At 39.8% G+C, this 23,038-nt stretch overlaps 2 long non-coding RNA genes across 3 annotated transcripts in view; both read left to right on the top strand.

The window, feature by feature from the left end:
- LOC123381495 overlaps positions 1–23,038 on the top strand; it is a 656,019-nt gene that overhangs the window by 325,297 nt on the left and 307,684 nt on the right. The window lies entirely within an intron of this gene.
- On the top strand, positions 1,735–7,440 carry LOC123381496. Its single transcript, XR_006588559.1, has 3 exons — positions 1,735–3,254; positions 5,128–5,249; positions 5,837–7,440. It is a non-coding gene; the product is annotated as an uncharacterized LOC123381496 (long non-coding RNA).

A 23,038-nucleotide genomic window follows, 5' to 3' on the forward strand; every position in this document is an offset into this window, starting at 1 on the left:
TCCAACACCTGTGAATGTGGCTGTTTACTGGGGTCTGCTGGGCCCAGGTTGCCTCACAGTCTCTACCAAATGTCTTTCCAGCAGTGGAACCGCTTTTCCCCGTGTGGCCTAAGAAACTCCCGGACCCCACTCTGCCCCTGGGGATCGCCCTTCCCACGAGAGCACTGCCAGGTCTTGAGCTATGGAGTTGCAGACTCTGCACTCCCCCTTGTTAACAGTCTTAATGGAATTTAAACTCTTTCCTTTTTCCTTTCTCCCTTTTTAGTTTAGTGCCTGCGGGTGTTTCCAATTTTCCACTTTCTCTCCGGCTGCTTTTGGGTTAGGGTGCTTTTCCCATATTCCCCCCACCCTCTGTCCTCTCTGTGCCTGCAAAGGTGGCCGCTTGCCCTTTGCGACTTCTCCCTTCCCCAGTTCATCTCTGCATGCCACATACCTGCTGAATTCTGTGGTTCAGGTTGTGCAGATTGTTGTGTTTTTCCTCAGATCAGTTTTCTAGGTGTGCAGGATGGTTTAATGTTGGTCTGGCTGTATTTCATGGACTTGAGACCCACAAAAAACTTCCATGCTGTTCCGCCATCTTGGCTCCCTCCCTATCAGTGCTTTGAAGTGACAAAATCATATTAGTGCCTTTGTGGGCACCTTCCAACGTTCTGAAAAATCACTGATTTCTGCCAAACACCATGGCCTGCGACTGAGCATCCAAGAATGGGAGATGATCACCCACAATCCCACAGAAAAATAGACCGGGGGTGGGGGGGAGAGAGAGAGAGAGAAACCAACCATTGGCCCAGTTGTGACCATGTGGCATTCGGCATCACATACTTGTATTGCAAGACATTGCTCATTTAGTAGTTAAAGTTTATTAGAAATGTTTGCTCATCTTTTGAACACTTGCAGAACAAGTTACAATCCAAGGTTGTACTGTATTCTGTTTGGGATTAATTTAGCTTCTTGAATCTCTAGGTTATTGTTTTTCATCATCTTTTGAAAATTTGCATAATTTCTTAAAATAATTTTTTTGCTCTATTCTTTTTCTCCTTTTTCTCTGGAACTAGTAATTAAATGTATACTGGATATCTTGTTATTATCCTCAGAGTTCACTGATGCTGTCTTAAGTTGTTCAATCTTTTTCCTCTATGATTCAGTTTAAATAATTTATTATAGCTTGTCTTCAAGTTACTGATCCTTTTTCCTTCAGTGTACAGTCTTTTGCTAAGCTCATCTTTTTTAAATTTTTTAAATGTTTTATTTATTTTTGAGGGAGAGACAGAGTATGAGTTGGGGGAGGGACAGAGAGAGAGAGGAAGACACAGAATATGAAGCAGGCTTCAGGCTCTGAGCTGTCAGCACAGAGCCGGACGTGGGGCTTGAACTCACGAACTGTGACACCATGACCTGTGCCAAAGTCGCACGCTTAACCGACTGATGGTGCCCCAAGCTCATCTTTTAAGTGAAAGTGTATACTCTGTGAGTTCTGAGCTGCTAGCTTTAGATGAAATTCTCAGCTGTAACTAACTACTTTTTGATGTCCCAAGGTCTTATATCCTATTTCCGTGTGGCCTCTAAAATTCAGCCTGTTTACTGAAACTGACATCTGATGTCCTTTCCCATCCCCAAACATCTACAGATTTAGGCTCTGCTGATTAGTGCTCTTTATGTGTTTCTTCTGGAGGTTTTTCTTACATATTTCGTGTGTGTGTGTGTGTGTGTGTGTGTGTGTGTGTAGGTGAGTGAATTCAAGTGTATACTTAAAAAGATATTGTATTGTATCTGTAAACTTAAAGTTTTTCCATAGCTTTCAACTTTTTGGTTATTTCAATTATCCTATGATTGGAAATAGAAGTTACCTTTTGGCTTGGGTATACTTTACTGTCTGTCTCTATGCCCCAACTTTTCCTTCCTCTTCTGTGGTTCCTAAATTTAGGTGATGACTGAATGGGAACTGGCGAGTAAGCATCGTGGTGATTCTGTCAAGAGAATTTGCTGACTTTGGGTTATCCTGGTTTACGATATATTCCATTTACATTTCCTGATGAAAAATACCCCAGTTACTCCACCTTTGCTGTATGTATTTAGTTTGTCCATTTTTAGTATCTAACTGTGGAGGTGATGATCCATTGATGAAGGTCAACTAAGTATGTATGGGAAGGAGGCAGGATGGCTCATTTTCTTTTTAGTCTCAGGAGACCCCATAGCTGACACCTTTTTAGACCTGAAGCAGTGTTCATGTTCTCCTCTCTCTATGACACCACTTACGGGAGAAATTGTGAGGAGTTTTACCAGCACAGTCTTTGGGGTCATATGAGCTTGACTCCTAAACTTTTCAAGTCCTAGTTTCTTTTTTTACCTGCAGCTTTATTGAGGTGTAGTTGACAGATAAAATTGTATATATTCAAAGTATACAGTCTGATGATGTAATACACATTGCAAAATATTTACTATAATCAAATGAACACCTCATTCATCCACATTTACATTGTTTTGTGTGTGAGAATACTTAAGATCTAGTCTCTAGGCAACTTTCAATATGCAGTCAACATTTTTAGTTACAGTCACCAGTGGTGGACATTAGGTCCTTAGAACTTCCTCTTGTTGCAACTGGAACTTTGTACTCTTTGACCAACCTGTTTCCATTTCTCCAACCCCTCAACCCTGGCAACCACCATTCTACTCTCTGTTTCTATGAGTTCACAAGTCCCAAATTCTTTATCAGCAAAAAGAGCGCAATAATACTATCTGTTGCATAATTGCCTGGAGATTCTTTTGAGGATTGAGGTGTGATGCCATGCTTACAAAGCACTAAGTCGATAGCCCAGTATATAGTACCTCTAGATCAACGTTAGCTATTATAATTCGGTGGTAGTATTGATATCCCAAGTAATTGGTATGTTACAGAACATCGAATAACAGGTTAGGTCACAGTATCAAAAGCAACATTGCTTCTATGAAATAGAAGGCCTTCTGCACTCAGAACCCCATTGTGGCCCCTTTATGGTCAGCCAGCTTCTGGTCACAAGTCAGACTTTTATGTGCTAAGCCCTTCACTTCTCACTTGGATATTAGTAATGCTGTATCTGGAGTGTGGGTAATATATCTTTAAAAGATTGCAGACTACTATTTATGCACAAGTGACCATGAAAAAAATTGCATTGTGTTGTAATAAAAGAACCCTCTCAACTAGAACTGAAGTGTTGTTTCCACAACACTGAAAGAGAGACGAAACAAAGCAAACTGGAAAAGCTGCTTGGTGTTGTGTGAGTAGTTCACATTGTTTTCCTTTTTTTTATTGTACTGTTTTACCACTGGCAATCAGTGTGGGGCCTTCACTTATGAAAATATAGCTGTTGGCAGTTTAGGCTCAATTTCATTCTCAAGCTGTCATAAATGATCACATGGGAAGATAATACTTGATGGGAATTTTGTTTTCTTTCCCCATTTTTCCCTTTTACTTTTCTTTGAGGCAACTTGTTAGAGAGGAGAGCAGATAAGATTGAGATCTATGGTGTGGTGCAATGCTTGGAAAATACACATGCGTTCTCAGAAATTCTGTTCACAGAGCAAAAAGATAAAGGCAGTGCCCTAATTGAATTAAAGCATTTCCCATCATTCCCACTTGTTTCCTACTATTATCTTCATAGATTCTTGAAGAAGAGCTAACATAACGAAATTTTGTTCAATATAGTACTTTGCTTGTGGCAGATCTGTGGTTTTCTCTGCCCATTTTCTAATAAACACTGAATTCATGCATTCTTGCCACAGATGTGTAACCTGAATTGAATGAAGACTTTAGACCTAAATTCTGGTTTATAGGGCACACAATTTAAAAGAGGAAACAATCAGAAGTGTGTAGGAAGTGGGACACTTGGAAGGAAAATTGGCCTGATCTCTTCAATAAGTCATTGTCATGAGAAGAATGAGGGAAAGAATAAAACCAACAAAACAAAACAAACAGAAAAAAATGGTACTTCTTTGAACCCTGGTTCTATCAAACCACTGTTTTTGAAAAACTGTGGAAATTTAATGCATACTAGCTATTCGTTTTAATTAAATTCTTGTGGATTTTGGGGAATGTGCTAATGGTATTGGGATTATAGAGAAGTATTCTTACTGTTCTAAGGACTGCAAACTTAAGTACATAAGGGAGTAATGTCATCATGTCTATTATTTTATAAAATAACAAACAGCAAAGCAATACATGAAGCAAATATTGCAAAATGTAAAAAATGGTTAAATGTTGGCATTGAGCTTATAGGATTCATTATATGCTCTATTTTTCTGTAAGTTTTTAAACTTTCTCAAAAAAGTCTTCATGGTACTATGCCTTTAAAAAACAAAGAGTGCTATTTATAATGTTTTCTGAGAAGAGTATTCATAATACATAAATACAGACTTATAGAAGTAGATTAAACACAGGTTGATGTAGGGATGAAGGTGTCCTCAAAGCAGTGTCAGATACTCCAATAAATATTTGGAGATACTTGCCTTTTTAAATTTTTATTTATTAAAAAAATTTTATGTATATTTATTTATTTTGAGAGAGAGAGCGTGAACGAGTGCCCTAGCACAAGTGAGGGAGGGGCAGAGAGAAGAAGAGACAGAGTCCCAAGCAGCCTCTGCACTGATGATGCAGAGAGCCTGATGTGGGGCTCAAACTCACAAAGCATGAGATCATGATCTAATCCCAGATCAAGAGTTGGATGCTTAATGGACTGAGCCACCCAGGTGCCCCTGCCTTTTATTTTTAAGAGGACATGCAGTTTATGATGGGGATGCTGCTTTTTCTAGGTATAGGGACTAGGAAGATCAATTTAATATGCTCCTTGTAATAAAAGGAACTGTAGAGAATGTCAGACCACAAATTTGGTAGAGGGTGTCAGCCTGATGGAATGGGAAGAACCCAAGATTGGCCTCCCACATGGGCCTAAAGTTGACTACTCTTATTTTACTAGCAGTGTGAACTTGAGCAAGTTTCTTAGGTGATCCTCCAGTGCCTCCTCTGCAAAATGGGGATAATGGAAACTTACTTTCCAGAGAACGTTAGTATTAAACAAGGTAACATACATAAAGAATTTAAGAGAGAGATATGTGAAATACAACTCTGCAGTATTATGATTAGACATTCATTAGAGGCAAGTGGAAGAGGAGCGATCAGGAACTCAGAACAGATGAGATTTAGCTGACCATTGAAGACGTGAAAATGGCAGCAGAGGGGGCGTTCCAGGTGCCCTGAAGTGATGGAGCCCATAACAGTAAGTGGTTCAGTTTAATTTCAGTATAAGTTTACTGGAATGGAATCATGGGAAAATAGCCTGGGACCTGATGATTTCAGCTTTTGATTGGTAGTTCAGAAAACTTGGACTTTAGGCACTGGATGGTTTTGACAAGCTTTGACATAGAATTGTGCTGCGGCAAGATTGATCTCACAATTGGGTTCAGGTTGTTCCTGGCAAGTCTGAAGCCTGGGATACCATTGCAGAGTCTTCTGATCTATTTAATAGTCATCCACCTTCTTTGTTACAGGACTCTGGTTTTGGGGGAATGGTCACGCAACCACAGAAAAGGGGAAAAAAAAGCAGCCATATTTGCCACATATTATTTTCAAATAAAGGGTGGCATTGTTTAGTTTTGGCCAATGAAATAGAAGTTGAAGTCATAGGGTTGAGTCTTCCAAGAACGCTCTTTTAAGAGTAGGAGGTAGCTTTAGGCAATAGGGTTGCTGAAGGCCCTGAGAATATAGGTATGGAAAGCCAGCAATATCTTGGGCTTTCCCACACTGCCTGCTGTCGGCCCTGTTGTTACATGAGAGAAGAATAACTTCCTGTTTTTTTTCCCTGAGATGCTGAATATACGGCAAAGGTTTGTGTTCTGTGTAGCTGAATTCAATCTGCAACTGATGTAAGCACCAATTAGGAAGTTTTACAAGGTGAGTAGCAGATGAGAAGCTGTAGGGAGTTGGACTGTGGTAGGGTCAGCCTCAATAGAAATGGAAATGAATGTAGCCAGGAGATGCACACTGGGGATAGATAGGCATCATAAGACAGTTACCTATTGGATGTGTGGCCGGGGTGGGGGGAAAGGGAGGAATCCTGTATGACTTGAGAGTTTAAGCTTGGGTGATCAAGAAAATGGTAACATTATTGACAAACCAGAGATAGCTGTAGGAAGAGAGAGCTTGAGTGGCAAATAAATGAAAGTACATTTTAGATGAGTGAATTTGACTCCTGAAAGAAAAGCCCAGACAATCCAAGTGCTGAATCAGTAATACAGACTCTTAAGCCCTTAGATTGGTAGGAAGGAGAGATTGGGGTAAGGCAAGGGGTCTTACATTCCATTGCAGGACTTCTTTTTTTTTTTTTTTTTTTTAACACTTCCCATGATGAAGATGGACCGTAACTATTGGTCAGGATTTTTAACCATGGGTTTAAACCGCATCTGGGAAATATATAATCATTTTCTCTGGGGCACAATGTCTAGAAAAATGCTTTGCTTAGCTAAGGCATAGGTCTGCTCCGAGAGTAGAATATGGGCTAGGTGACCTCTGGATGTGCTTTATAGTTCTGTGATTCTATAATTATCTCAGGCTTCAAATCACTTTCTAGGGAACAGCAAATAATTCTTACTAATAAAACACAATTTGAAACTTGGAACTGAAATTACACATTTTCAATAAAGTGTTGTAATAAAGTTAGCGACTGGAGACTCCCCCTAGGAATAAAGAGTGAAATGTATTGGTTGGCCACTCGTGCAAGGCAGAGCTAAAGTCTACATTGATTCATCACGTGCAAGATGTGGATGCTCTATATAAGTTTTAAATATAAACCTGACAGTAAATGAAAGATCCAAAAGGACATTGTTATTTAACCGTGGAATCTGCAGTTAATATCAATAGGTGCTCTAAAGTCTAAATTCTGCATCAACCCCACTGAGAAACTTCTGCCTGATTCTAGTTCCTGCATTTAGTTCCTGTCTGAAACCTCTTTATTGGACAGTGGATGGAAATCCATCTCAGGGTTCTTTATAATTTTACCAACAATAAGAGAGCAGTGTTATTAGAAAAGGTAGCAAAAATATGGGGAGCTTTATACCAATAAAAGTTTATCCTAAATCCCCCCAGATTCAGAAGAGCAGTTATTTGGGCAATTTGGTTTTTCAGAGACTTCAGTATATGACAGAGAGCAATTATTTACATAAATTATTTATGGTGCAGTGAATCATTTTCTTAAGGATTCTATTTCCCACAGACATGTAGTGCTTATGAAGTGTAGGCTTATACATATATTAAAGTGCAGTGGTTTCTCGAGTGTCTTCAGGTAGTAGGTGTTCCTCCAAAAATCAGGCCAGGGTCAGATAAGTTTGAGATGTTCTTTTATTTATTTATTTTTTAATTTTTTTTTTAATGTTTATTTATTTTTGAGACAGACAGAGCATGAATGGGGGAGGGTCAGAGAGAGGGAGACACAGAATCCGAAACAGGCTCCAGGCTCCGAGCTGTCAGCACACAGCCTGATGTGGGACTCGAACTCATGGACCGCGAGATCAGGACCTGAGCCGAAGTTGGCCGCTCAACCGACTGAGCCACCCAGACGCCCCTGAGATGTTCTTTTAAACAAAATCTCTGTTTCTCTTTTGCACTTCTTTTCAGTACCTTTACGAAGCCCCGTGACCCTCTCTCCCATCCTGTCCCACCCCCAAGGAAGAAATAGAAGCAGCATTTCCAACAGTATTCCAAAATCTTGGAATTATTTTAACGAGATTACTAGGGATCAAGTCCCATTGATATTTTCTTTTTAAGAGAATACCAATTTTTTCCCCCTCATGTTGGAAACTTGCCTCCCTAACCTCCCTCCTGTTTAAGTTGTAATAATGTCTTCGGTTCACATGGATCAAAGAAGCAAAAGAAACCTGTCTGGAGACTGAAAAGAGCAGCACAAACACACAAGTTTGAGCCTGCCAGTACATGCACTAGATAGAGCAGGGAGGAATTTGGGGGAGGGGTGGAAGAGAGGGAGAGAGAGAGGGGCAAGAGGGAGCTCTGAAAGTGCTTTAAGTCCCTCTTTGCACTTTGTTCAGCTATAGCCTTTCCTTTGTGGTGGATTCCTTTTCTCTTAAGATTGAATTACTTCCTGTTCTCTCCAAAAGTGGTATAATGACTACAGTCACACAAGGACAGAGTAAGACCTAGAAAATAAGTCACTTCACAATCAGCTCCGTGCCTTTTCAACTACACGACCTGTACAGGTTTTGAATCACACTTTAGAAATAGCTTGTAGTTAATATTTTTTAATATTAGGAAATGAAATAATTTTTTCCATTGCAATACTATTAAAAGCTATTTATGTTTGCTTATCTATATCTGTATGCATTGTATTTAGTTTATGCAACATTTAATAGAGAAAAGGACAAAATATAACACCTGTATCTACTATTTAAAATGAATAAATGTTAGCGCTCATGATGTTTGTTTAAAATGTGTTCCTTTTTAGAGAAATAAACAATAGATAATTTTGTTTCTGACCCTCTGATCCAGTCCCTTTGAACTCTTCCTAGAGGCGAATCTAATACGAATTTGGCATCTTTCCAAATCATACTATTATGCTTTTATGGTTTAGGACTCTCTATTCAATACATATGTGTGCTTGAACAAAATGTATTTAAGCGGTATTTTATAATCCATAACACTCTGCAATAGTGTTTTTACATTTAACATTATGCTTGCATATGTATCCCCAATTTATTTTATTTTTATGAAGCAAGATTTAGCCTTATTTTGTAAACATTATCCTTTACTTGAGACAGGGCTTTGCCGTGTTGTTGCGTGGCTGTGGTGTTTATCCTTTATGCCTGGATAAGCTCCCACTGAGTTGACATATGAGAGTTTGCTTTACTGTTCTCATGTGATGTAGGTAATTACCACATATTTTGGTCGTTATAAATGAGTGAGGAAAGAAGTAAATGATATAATTTAGGATATTTGAATCTGAAATTAAGAGAAAGCCTCATTAACCGTGGCTTAAGCCACAAGTATTATTTGCTGTTTACATAAACCAGGGCCTGTTAATGGCTACACAGCAGTGCTTGGGATCAGCATCAGCTTTCTTTGCAATTCTCTGCGTGCCTCATGTGTACAAGGTGACTGCCACGGCTTCAAATGTCACATCATCACAGGGCAGCCTCCAAGCCAGAGGGAATAGGGTGGGAGAAGAAAGGGCCTCTTTCTTTATGGTTCTCTTTTTCACCTTTCCCTAGGAGCTTCCAACAGACTCCACTGTTTCGTAGCCAGAATCAGGTGATCTGTCTACACAAGACTTAGCTCTGCAAACAACAGAATTATAGTGATTGACTGGGGCGGACATGATTCTGTTCTAGGACTAGGCACATCAACCCCCCTCCCCCCACATACACACCAGAGATTTCACCTGGCAAACAGGGAGTGGAAATGGTGGTGTATTAGTCACGGTTCTCCAGAAGAACAGAACCAATGGGAGATAGATATCTATATACCTCTGTATTATCCATCTATATAATTTAGTATAAAGAACTGGCTCACTTGATTATGGATGTGGACAAGTCCCAAGGTCTGCAGGGTGAGTCAGCGAGCTGGAGACTCAGGAGAGCTGATGGTTTAGTTCTGACTCCAAAGGTCTCAGAACCAGAAAGGACAGTGGTGTCGTGCCATTCTGGAGACTGGCAGGTTTCTAACCTAGGAAGAGCTGATTTTTCAGTTCAAGTCTGAAGGCAAGGAAAAAAGCTGATGTCCTAGTATGAAGGCCATCAGGCAGGAGAATTCTCTCTTGCTAGGTTCAGGGTCAGCCTTTCTGTCTTATTCAGGCCTTCCACTAATTAGACAAGGCCCACCCACATTATGGAGGGCAATCTACTTAATCTACCAATTTAAATATTTTCTTATTAAATTTTTTTAATGTTTATTCATTTTTGAGAGGGACAGAGCATGAGTTCAGGAGGAGCAGAGAGAGAGGGAGACACAGAATCCAAAGCAGGCTCCAGGTTCTGAGCTGTCAGCACAGAGCCTGACACGGGGCTCAAACTCATGAACTATGACACTATGACCTGAGACAAAGTCAGATGCTTAACCGACTGAGCCACCCAGGCGCCCCTTAAATGTTAATCTTATCCAAAAACACACTCACAGAAACTCCCAGAATAATGTTTGACCCAAGATATGGGCCCCCATGGCCCAGTCAAGTTGATACATAAAATTAAGCATCACGGATGGTTAAGTAGGGAGCGAACAGTGTCTGCTTCAGAAGTGAGGACTATCATTGTATAGCTTTTGGGTTTTTTTTAATAGCAGTATGTTTCAAATAATGGATTATTGACTTCAGTGGACGGGAAATATTTTTAACATTTTTGATATGTATTTTCCAAATGCTTTCTTAAAATAATTCTATAATTTTCAGTCTCTAGACAGTGCTTTAGAATATGTTTCCTGCATTACTCTCAGCATTTAGGTATTTTTTAAAAATAGCTCTGGAGATTATTGGGTGTGAAGTATTACTAATTATTACTTTAATTTTCACTAAGCTTGATAAATAGGATAGATTTTTATCTTGTTTGTCTCATACTTGTATTTCCTTTATTTTGCATCTCTCTAATGAACTCTTAGCAGTACTCAAACATTTTATAGGTACCTTATGTTTATTATATATAAGTATATAAGGTATAAGAATATATATTTATCTCTCATATCTCTTTTCTGTGTCTTTCCATGAGCTCTCGCTTTCCTTTTTATTTAAATATTGTTACATTATTGGTACACAGGTGTTTTACTTTTCTTAATCTTATCTATTTTGACCTTTTCATTTATAATTTATCCTTTTATTTGAATCTTTTGTTATGATAAACACTTCCTTGTGGTTTAATTTTAATCTGCTTAGAATTTGGAGTGGAGTAAAGCATAGTTTTCTGAATATTATTTATTAAATAAAGGTTCCCATTGTTTTTTTTTTTTTTTTAATTTTTTTTTTTCAATGTTTATTTATTTTTGGGACAGAGAGAGACAGCATGAACGGGGGAGGGGCAGAGAAAGAGGGAGACACAGAATCGGAAACAGGCTCCAGGCTGTGAGCCATCAGCCCAGAGCCCGACGCGGGGCTCGAACTCACTGACCGCGAGATCGTGACCTGGTTGAAGTCGGACGCTTAACCGACTGCGCCACCCAGGCGCCCCAGGTTCCCATTGTTTCTATATGCTTATTTTATGATTTGCAAATTTTATGGACTGAATTGTGCAACCCTGCCCCTCCGAATATTGATGCCCTGACCCCCAAGGTGACTGTTTATGGAGATAGGTTCCGTAGGGAGGTAATTAAAGTTAAAATCAGGGTGGGGCCCTCATCTGATAGGATTGTATCCTTATAAGAAGAAGAGGAAACACCATAGATCTTTCTAGTTTTTCATATAGAGAAGAGGCCAGATGAGGATACAGAGAGAAAGTGGCCATCTATAAGCTAGGAAGATGGGTCTCAATAGAAACCAACCCTGACTGTACCTTGATTTTGGATTTCTAGCCCCCAGGACTGTGAGAAAATAAACTTCTGATGTAGAAGCCACCCAGTCTATGGTATTATTGTGTTATGGCAGCCCAAACAGACAAATACAACAACATTCTTAGATTTATTGGGATCTTTTCTTGAAAGCTATTGTTGCTTCTATTAATATATGCTAGTAACAGAAATCTCAATTTATATAAACACATATGTATATATAGTACCATCCCAACAGATTTTTTTATTAAAAATTTTTTTTTAAATGTTTACTTATTTTTGAGAGAGAGAGAGAGAAACAGAGTGCAAGCAGGAGAGGGGCAGAGAGAGAGGAAGACACAGAATTTGAAGCAGGTTTCAGGCTCTGAGCTGTCAGCACAGAGCTTACATGGGGCTCAAACTCACAAACTGTGAGATCATGACCTGAGTCAAAGTCAGAGGCTTAACCAACTGAGCCACCCAGCTGCCCCTCATCTAAACAAATTTTGATTATTATTTCTGTTTTATATTTTGTAGTCTGCCCTTTACGTAATATTTTTTGGATATAAAATTATACTTTATTATTATTATTGTTTTGATGAGAGAGAGAGCATGAGTGGAGGAGAGGAACAAAGGGAGAGAGGGAGAGAGAGAGAGAGAGAGGGAGAATCTTAAGCAGGCTCCCTGCTGAGCTTGGAGCCAGATGTGGGACTTGATCCCATGACCCTGAGATCACAACCTGAACCGAAATCAAGAGTCAGATGCTCACCTGACTGAGCCACCCAGGCGCCCCCAAATTATACTTTAAATAAAATATGGTCTGTCAGTTGTTCCGAGTTTCTTGGTGGTACCTAGCACAAAGCCTCCTTTGAGAAGAGTTTATAAACTTGAGCTTCTTGGTTCATCTGCAGTGTTAGGGGCCCATATGGCTCAGCATGCCTTCTGTGGAGTAGGAGCTACAAAATGTGAACAAGGGTGGTTGAGGAGAGAAGGTAGAATTCCTAGGGTCTTTCTGGGGGAAAATCTGGCTAAAATATGGAGGAGTTGGCATTTCCAATTATCATTCTAAATAAAGCTGAGGACAAAACACAACTACTTAGCATTTGGATTCTACAAAACATTTAAATATTTTCTTACTGTAAATTGCACCTATGAGTACACTATTTGGATAAATATTAAAAAAAAATTTAAATGTTTATTTATTATTGAGAGACAGAGACTGAGCATGGGAGAGGCAGAGAGAGGAGAAGACACAGAATCCAAAGCAGGCTCCAGGCTCCGAGCTGTCAGCCCAGAGCCCGACGTCGGGCTTGAACCCACAAACCACGAGATCATGATCTGGGCTGAAGTTGGACACTTAACCGACTAAGCCACCCAGGCGCCCCTGGATAAATATTTTAAACACCATTTTAGAAACATTAAAATGACTTAAAAATTTTTTTTTAATGTTTATTTACTTTTTGAGAGAGAGAGAGAGAGAGAGAGCGAGAGCGAGCGAGCGAGCAGGGGAGGGGCCGAGGGAGAGGGAGACACAGAATCCAAAGCAGCCTCCAGGCTCTGAGCTGTCAGCCCCAAGCCCGATGCGGGGCTCAAACCCACGAATCGTGAGATCATGACCTGAGCCGAAGTTGGACACTCAACTGACTGAGCCACTCAAGCACCCCTAAAAACAACTTTTAATATATTTTTAGCAATTACTTGAGTTCTTATAAATGCAAGGTTCTCTGGGAGATAAAACGTGAATTTAAAGTTGTCTTAAAAATTGTGTCTCATTTGTCCCTAGGATCAACTCTTTTGTCTGAGTTGACTGAACAATCTAGCTGAACTGCATACTGATTTTATTTGCTTTTCAATACTTTTGATTGGTTACTCAGTTGATTTGTTGGCATTGCATTCATACAGCCCGAAATAAATATCTTGTTCTGGAGGAGTAGAGCTTCGGCTGTTCATTACTATTTAGAAAGAAAGAGTTTCCAAAAGAAAACAGAACGATTCAGTATTGATGAATTTCATTTTGCTTTAAATCACAAACTATGACAATGAAAAAACAAAGAAGCTTAGGCACAATTGGAAGGTATGCCTCCAGTGTTGAATACTTCAGAGTGCCCCCTCACTATTCACAACTGTGAAATAGTCCAGAAGCCTTGGTTGCTAGTTGTGAGTCTTCGACAGGTGTGGTATATGTTTTACTGAGGACATTTTTAGAAGTAAGTCATTGTTTCAGTATTAGAATCAATGTCATCACTCTTTGGTCTTCCTCTTTCACCACACAAAGGACTCCTGGATGCTGCTTTTGGTCCAGACAAGGCTCAGCAGATCCCATTCTCAAATGTGGTATCTAGATCATCTAAATACTTCCATGTCCATAAAGACCCTTTTCACTAGGGCTGAGTAAACCTGGCTTAATTTTGGGGGGGTACTCCATGGTAGCTTATGACTTGAGAGACAGTAAGTCCAAGTATAGCAAATTAATGGGACAGAATGGAATTTTTTTTGTTGGTCAGAGCTTAACTAAATTTAGTAGTGATCCCTTGAGGAAGGAAGAAAAAAAAAACCTAATTCAACACCCAATTATTTTTTAAAAAAGGATCTAAAGACATAGCAGGAAATTAGACCAGCCAGTTTGACATCAGTTAAGTCTCAGAAGCATTTTAAAAAGATCAAATGCTGGAACATTTAAAAAGCACAGCTTGATAACAGTCAATTAAGGTAGCCTCAGGATGTGGCCAGGAGATTTTAGTAATTTGTGTGTGTACAGCATGGGTGGAAAATCTGAAAAGCATTGCCATAAGAATCAAGAAAAACATAGTAAAAATCATAAAGCAGGATATGGCTATTTGACAGAGTTCCCCCCCCTTTTGTTCCTTTTTACTTAATAACTGAAGCATGGAATCCTGAGGACCAAAAGAGCCTGGCAAATTGAATTAATAGTTTAGTAAACTTGGGTATAAGTGAATTCATTTTTAAGTCCTTGGCAACTAAGTTTTGTGTTCCAACTGCTGTTATTTAGTGACACTAAGATTTTGGGGCAAAGGGGTCTGGTTGCGATAGAATCATTTAGGGCAGTACTTTTCAGAGTGTGGTGCATGGGCTGATGCCATTCTATGAACTGTTATCTTCAGCAAGACAAGTATAGAAATTGAGAATATTTAGAAACTCTTATAGCAGAGTGACCAAGTACTTTCCTAAAAACATGGAGTTGAATGTTATATATCTTTGCTTTTTTTAAAAAAAAAGGCAGTCTTAACAATTAATTTTATTGTGTTCTGTAAAATTATAGGTCTATGCCTTGTTGAAATAAAAAAAAAAATCCCTTCCCCACAAATAGTTTGAGAAGCACTGATAAAGACATTTTTTAAAGAAATAGTATTTAATGTATGATGTATACCATGCTATTAGAAAATACCAACCTGTTTTTCCTGTAGTGAAAGAAATCCAATCATAATTACCTCAAATACATTTGTAAGTGGCTTTCAAAAATAGGTATTGGAAGAAACTCATTGGGTTAAAAGATTACAGGACCTGAGAGAAGTCTTTTGTTGTGAGCTGCAGCTAAGGCTACAGTGTGAGTGGAAAGGTAGACTGGATTACTGTTCCAGTTAATTCTTCAGGCCTTTCCTGTGTCAGAAATTTATGTGTCCTTTGCCATGTGATTTTGCATTTCCTGCAATTATAGGTCAAGTAAGAATCTTACTCGGCTGTATTGACACTGGGTTTCACTAAGTCACTTGGCTAATGGAATGTGAGCAGAAGTGCTAGGGTACCCAGGTTCTGAGACAAAGCCTTAAAAGGCATCGTATATTTCTTGTGGCTCTCTGGTGTGACCGTCTTGGTAAGGTCATGACGTCAGCTATGAACGTGGGTCCTGGAATGAGACAGATCAGAGGTAAACCTGACCCAAGGCTTAGAGTCAAGCCAGCCACACTGCAGCCTTAGGTGGAGGCGTCCCTACCTACAGGCTAGAAAAGTGACTGCTGATTGGATGCCACGTGATTTTGAGGTGTTGTTGTTTTTTTTTTTTTGTTTGTTTGTTTGTTTGTTTTTTAACATAGCGTCATTGCAGGAAGAGCTGGCCAGCACAGTTGGATTATGATACTTTCCACAGTCACCCAATGGCATTCACTTTTCCTTTCCAGCCTGGAAACCTCTTCTGTGTGCCGTTCTCACAAATCCTACTACCTATTTGACATTTGAACTTAATATCACTAATGGGCAACTCAGATGTAACTGTATTCAACCCTGAAGTCTTGATTTTCCTCCGACTACAGCCTACTCCACGTCTTGGTAAATGGCAGCTCGCTTTTGTCTGTTACTCAGACCAAGGCCTTTGGAGTCATCTTTGAATTATTATTTTTTTTTTCTCCATATCCCACATCTAGTGGGATGTGAAATACATTGAAGTACATCCTTTTGTTTTTAAATTTTTTTAGTGTTTATTTATTTTTGAGAGAGAGAGCATGCATGAGTGAGCAGGGGAGGGGCAGAGAGAGAGAGGGAGACACAGAACTCAAAGCAGGTTCTAGGCTCCTGGCTCCACACTGTCAACACAGAGCCCGATATGGGGCTCGAACTCACAGACTGTGAGATCATGACCTGAGCTGAAGTTGGATGCTTAACAGACTGACACATCCAGGCACCCCCAAGTACATCCTTAATCTAACCATTTCTCATCTCCTCCCTTACGGGCTCCCTAAGAAACACTCCTTAGCTACTCTTTTTTTTTTTTAATTCCACTTTTTAAAAAAATATTTTTCAATGTTTTTTTATTTTGAGAGAGAGACAGAGAGAGAAGCATGATCAGGGGAGGGGCAGAGAGAGAGAGGGAGACACAGAATCCAAAGCAGCCTCCAGACTCTGAACTGTCAGCACAGAGCCTGATGAAGGGCTCTAACCCATTAGCGAGATCATGACCTGAGCCGAAGTTAGACACCCAGCCGACTGAGCCACCCGGGCGCCCCTTTTTTATTCCATTCTTAGTTCTGAGATCTGTTCTGTCCACATACCAGGCTGGTTAGCCTTTAAAATAGATGTCACATCATCTGACTCTTCTTCCTCAAGCCCTCTGTTGCCTTCTCAACTCACTCTGAGTTCCTTGTGAAGGCACTGTCATGGCCTAAGTGGCCCTACTTATCCTAGACCAACTGTCTCTCACGTCTCCTTCCCTGTCGCTTGCTCCCCTGTTGGTGCACATTAGCCACCTGGTCTACCTGCTTTCCATATGTACCCTAAGTATGTTTCTGCTGAAGAATCTCTCCTTGGAATGGTCTCTTCCAGGTATCTGCACGCTTTGCTTCCTTATTCCCTTTGGGAATCTGATTGCATGCCACTTCACTTGGCCCCATCTGGAATAACTCCTTCTCCACTGCTTCCTGTCCTGTGCTTTGAACTTGCCCTTGATCTTATCGCCCACCATCTGCCAGGTTACATACTTACGCATTTATTATCTACTTCCACTCACTAGGAAGGGAAGCTCTCTGAAAAACCGGCACTGTCCTTTCCGTGGCTGGATTGCCAGCATTAAGAGCGGCATTTTGGCACTCAGAGAGCACATAGGAAGATGATATTGAATATCCATTGGTGAGAGCATGAGTTCAATGCTTTTGGAAAGAATATGGCCGTGTTAAACCTTGAGTATTTTAAGTGCGAGTCAGGGACTCAAATGCCGCCTGATGATAATAAAAAGTAAAAAAGCTCAACTTCTGTTCTGAAAAGAAGTTGATGTTGACCAGATAGGAAAACCTTTTGGTCATGGATTTTAAAGAGCAAAAGCACTTGGTTAACATTAATATGGGGGACGTTTTAATTTTAGCCTTGAAGATAGGAAAGTAAGTTACATTCAGGGTTTTTAATTTGTACGGAATATTCTATAAGGATTTTCGGTCCATATTTGAGCAAGTTCGGTTGCAGAGCTTGCCCAAAGATAGAATTTAAGAAAGAATCAGGGAATATTAGAACTGTTTTTATTTTAGGGGGGAGAATAACACCTCTCCCTGAAAACTTTAAGGAACTATGGGAAGGCAAGGTTGGCCAGGTAGGAGGTGGTGACTGTCGCTCGCAGATTTTGCCCACGCTAGCACTTTCCTGGCATTTCGGCAACACCCCACTTTGGTGAGGACTCTGTATGTTATTTCAGCAGCAAAATCTCCGCCAAGATCATGAAGCGAGTGCAAACTCCAGGAAATCTTGTAAAAGAAGCAAAAATGTTGTCATATGCTTGGATGTCAGATCAGCGGAGGCAAAACTGCAGCGTATGTAGACCAAAATCGTACCAAGTATGGCAGTTCTGGGGCTTCCATCAGAAGTTGCTGCTCAGAGGTGACAGAATTCCTAACATCATTTCAAATCTACTCTGAGTATTAGGCTGCTGATCTCCAGACGTGTGTACACATGTCACTACTTTCTAGCACTGAGCGTTTACATAGGACTCTGTACACAGATGCATATTACGAAAGGGCAAAAACAAGGGGAAGAATGATATCATGTCTTTAGAAGAATTAAAAAAAATTCAATTTTAATCTGACTTATTTTGTCTTAAGTGAACACACACACACAAAAAACGTTTGATTTTATCTGGAGAAGAAGGGGATGTAAATAACAGTTGTTAAATAACTGATGTGCCAGGCACAATGCTGGGAGATTCACATATGTTTCCTAGCTATAGTATGAATTTATATCTTGTGTGTAACCACTTTTAAAGATTAGAGTATTTTGGAGTCAGACACTTTCACTATTTCTTAGGGTGAAGGGGATATGAAAGCAAGTTTCATCAGACAGTCTACCTGAGACACAGAATTAAGTATTTTGCTTCAAACAGCACAGCAAGACCAGAGTAGGGCAAGGAAATTATTTTATTCTCAGGATAGAAGCTTTCATGGAAGTGTCAGCTGCTTTTGTAAGTTTTTGTAAGTTTCATGTACTGTTTTTGTAAGTTTCATGGGCAATTTATATCTGACTTTTAAGCAGTATTACAGTGTAGATCGTTCTGTGTGATGAATATTCAGTAAAACAGTTTTTACCCCCTCAGATAAGGAACTGTAAATGATTGAGGAGCGTCACCTTGAATTTTTTCTTTTGGCTTTTTTCTGCTTGTATTCAGAAGGGCCCTTTGGAGCAAAGCTTAGTGACCATATCTTTTTCTCCAATGGAAATGTCACTTGTCTATTTTTTTCCCCCTTCTGTCTGCTTCAGCTGTATATGATCTTCATGCAGTCTTAAGTACTATATAGTATTTGAAAATGAATTGAATCCTGAAAGTTTTTCTCTTTATTTATTTATTTATTTTCCTGGTAACTGCACAAATCCATTAAGCATTTTGTTATTCCCTGGGGGTTGAGTGATTTATTATCCTGACCCTGCTGGTCAGATAAGCAAAAGCCTAACTCAGAATGAACAACTGTCTCTCTTTATTTGAGTGATGGGCACAGAATTTTAAATAATGGTTGGCGAACAGGGAAAAAAAACACAAGAAAAGAAAAATGCGTGATTTTCACTTTGCATTAACTATCAGTTACTCTAAGCAGAAAATTTTGTTTTTCTTCTCTCTGGAAACATAGTCTTCATTTAATTTTATTGGAAATTAAGCACTTTGATTAAGGAAATATATTAAGTTAGTAGATAATATAGCCTTCTAAAATGTTCTTGTTTCCTTTCTCTTTCTCTTTTGTGTGTTTGTGTTTAATTTGTTTGGTCTCAGTTTTTCCTAACTTAGGGTGAAGGGGACTAGGAAGTAGTTTCTAGTTTCACGTGTGGAATCATTCTTCAGTTATTTACCTTATGCCAGGTTCAGTGTTGGTGCTTGAGAAAACAGGATGGGAGAATAAGCTGTGTGCTTAAGAAGAGGTCGTGTGACCGAGCAAGGACACATTGCTACACAGTCTTACACCAAGTTGGGACAGCCGTGGAATCAAAGAAGAGAGAGCCTTCCTGCCGCCATTCAGGCCTTCACAGAAAATGGGATAGTTGAGCTAAATCTTGAAAAATGTTTGCGCGATGTTAAGATAATAGGGAAGATTGTTTGCTAGCTAAGATGAATAACCCTGTGCAGTCAAGGGGAACTGCCCCAATCTGGGCTAGAGAGAGATGCACTCAACATCAGCGTGTAGCCACTGGAGGGTGTGGAGCCCAAAGTGAGGGCAGCAGAGCTGACTGGGCACCTCTGGGGGGCAGAGTCGCAAGTGGGCATGGAAAGACAGGCTCACAGGGAAAACCCAAACAGTGTGTACAGAGAATGAGTGCACCAAGAGTGATATTAGAGCTTACTCAAACTTTTCAGAGAATCTGGACTGAACCACAACCTGTGGTTTTATCTTCTAGGTTACTAGTTTCCTGAAGAGAGTGGGTTATCAATATGAAAATCGAAAAGGGGCATGAATTATCGAATACCACTTTATTTAATGATTATTGATGACACACATGCACAAACACTTCCATAAACATTTATATTTAAGATATGATATAAAAACATTTGGCAGCAATAAGACCATTAAAGTACATGAATGTTTAGATGTACTTATCTTTGACCCTGAAATTCTACCTTCAGGATTTTATTTTATTTTTTTATTTTTATTTTTATTTTATTATTTTATTTTATTTTTTAAAATTTATTTTTTGAAAGAGAGAGAGAGAGTGAGCATGCAGGAGGGGCAGAGAGAGAGTCAGAGAGAGACAGAGGGAGACAGACACACCCAAGCAGGCTCCACACTGTCAGCGCAGAACCTGACGTGCGGCTCAGGCTCATGAACCGTGAGATCATGACCTGAGCCGAAACCAAGAGTCGGTTGCTGACTGAGCTATCCAAGCATCCCTACTTTCATGAATTTGTTTTAAAGAAATACTATATATTCATTCTTTGTTAAATAAGAAAAGATTACCTAAATGAATTATGTTTCATTGTACAATAGAATATTCCATTGAAAAAAAAGATGAAATACATTTATTGACATGTAAGGATATCCTCATTGCTACTGTTTAAATGCAGATTGTAAGCAACCTATATAAGTTATATATATTTTTAATATACATATAGAAAGAGGCTGGGAAGATCTATATCCAAATGTTAGCTGTATTCACCTCTGGTAAATCATCATTAGATTTTCACTTTTCACTTTTTAATTTTATAACATTTTATAATGCCCTTATGTTGTTTTTAAATTTTTTTAATGTTTGTTTTAAAGAGAGAGAGAGAAAGTGTGTGTGTGTGTGTGTGTGTGTGTGTGTGTGTGCGCGCGCCCGCATGCGCGTGTGTGAAGGGGAGGGGCAGAGAGAGAGGGAGACACAGAATCTGAAGCAGCCTCCGGGCTCTGAGCTGTCAGCACAGAACCCCATGCGGGGCTCGAACTTGGGAACCATGAGATCATGACCTGAGCTGAAGTAAGATGCTTAACTGATTGAGCCACTCAGGCTCCCCTATGTTTTTGTTGTTTTCACAGTAAGTATATATTATTTTCAAAATCTGATAAAAACACAATTAAATTATCACGTCATTTATTTGGAAGTTACTTTGGCATTGTGATTGGAAAAAGACCAGGGGTTGCCACCTTTGATGAGCATAGGATTCAGCAGATCTAAGGTGGGACCTGGAGCTCTGCATTTCCCACAAGCTCCCAGGCATGACCATTGTTGCTGGTTGTGGACCACAGTTTGAACAGCAGATTCTCATTAAACTAGAAAAAGCCTGTGTTGCAAGATTTCATTGCTTCTGTTGGGCCTCTTTTATTCCAGGCAGAAATTTGCATGGAATAATAAAGGACTTCTGGAAAACAAAACTGAAACAGTTGTTACCATTCAACGGCTCTCTTAACTACTAGAGTAACTGGATTCTATCTCTGCCTTGTCCAGAGATTCAAGATACCCTCCTGAATTCATGGCCACCCTGGGCCTCCTAATCTCAGGAGAGAGCCTTCCTCTCAAAATAGTCTTTCTACAGAGCTGGAGTAACCATCCCCATTTGAAGCTTGCCCCTCATAAATTTCTTTTCCTTAGAATACTGTATTGGTGATTTTCTCTTATAAAATGATCAAAGCTTAAATGTAAATATTTTCTTGGAGTGCCTGGGTGGCTCAGTAAATTGAGCATCTGACTCTTTTTTTTTTTTTTTTTTCAACGTTTATTTATTTTTGGGACAGAGACAGAGCATGAACGGGGGAGGGGCAGAGAGAGAGGGAGATACAGAATCGGAAACGGGGGAGGGGCAGAGAGAGAGGGAGACACAGAATCGGAAACAGGCTCCAGGCTCTGAGCCATCAGCCCAGAGCCTGACGTGGGGCTCGAACTCAGGGACCGCGAGATCGTGACCTGGCTGAAGTCGGACGCTTAACCCACTGCGCCACCCAGGCGCCCCGAGCATCTGACTCTTGATCTCGGCTCAGGTCATGATCACACAGTTTGTGAGTTCAAGCCCCGTATTGGGTTCTGTGCTCATGGTGCAGGGCCTGCTTGGGATTCTCTCTCTTCCTCTCTCTGTCCATCCCCTTCATGTTCTCTTTCTCTCTCAAATAAGTAAACTTAAAATATCTATTTATCGATAGATATAGAAGTACTTTGACTTTTTAGTCTTTTCCAAATTGCTTTAACTTTGTAACATGTATGGGTTACATAGACATGTTAAAAAAAAAAAAAAAAACCAAAAAAAAAAAAAAACCAAGGGAATAAAGCAGCAGTTCAGTCCAGGCAAGGTCATGATGGAGGGCTTTTACCAAAATGTGTCTGCCTCTACCACCAGCACAGCTATCTACTCAGGCTTTAGTCAAATTTCTCCCCTGTTCTCAGTTAGATTATTAAACTAACACAAGCTTTAGCAATTCAGTTAAAGGGCTAATACAATTAGAAGAAAAAGAGAAAAAGAACCAAAATTGTCAAACTAATCCTGTCAGGTTGCTTGACTAATCAACCAAAATTTCTTTTATATTGTTCTTGTTAATGAGCTGGCTGGTAAAGCAGTCAGTATGCACAATATTTTTGAATGTCTAATTTTGGTATTAGCAAAGGACAGAACGGTGGCAGTGTGCCATGTATCTGTTGCTAATTCATTTATTTGGTATAGTCTGTTCTGCCTGCACTTGGGTTTCTTGAATGCAGATTACAGCAGCAGAGACAGCTTTACCCTAAAGCTAAAAGTGCATTGTATTCACATGGCGAGCCTTTGCCCGAATTTACTAGAATCAGGTACTTTAACCTCCCTAAATGAAGTTCTGTCTCTCTACTTCCCTCCCTCCGGTAAGACTTCTCTGCAAGATATTCAATACCTGAGGTCAGGGGGTTGGTGCTTTTGTAATGAGCAACCAGCGACCTGGGGCTTGTGGATGATATCCAGAAGATACATATGGACATATTGGAAAATTATTTACATTTCCTGCTGATTGGACACAAAAGAGGGTCATTGTCAAAGATAACATGAAAGCCATAATCTGCCACTAGACCAAAGACAGCTGATTTGTTAGCGGCTGTCCATAAATCCAAGAATATTTAAGATGAGTCACTGCAGAGGGAGTCTTGAAAAGCTTTGCATTCCTACAAACCGTACGTGAAAGACACTTGATAGTTTCCCCCAAAGTGGCC

The sequence above is a fragment of the Felis catus genome, chromosome D4, assembly GCF_018350175.1.
Source record: "Felis catus isolate Fca126 chromosome D4, F.catus_Fca126_mat1.0, whole genome shotgun sequence".
In the NCBI taxonomy this organism is placed as follows: Eukaryota; Metazoa; Chordata; class Mammalia; order Carnivora; family Felidae; genus Felis; species Felis catus.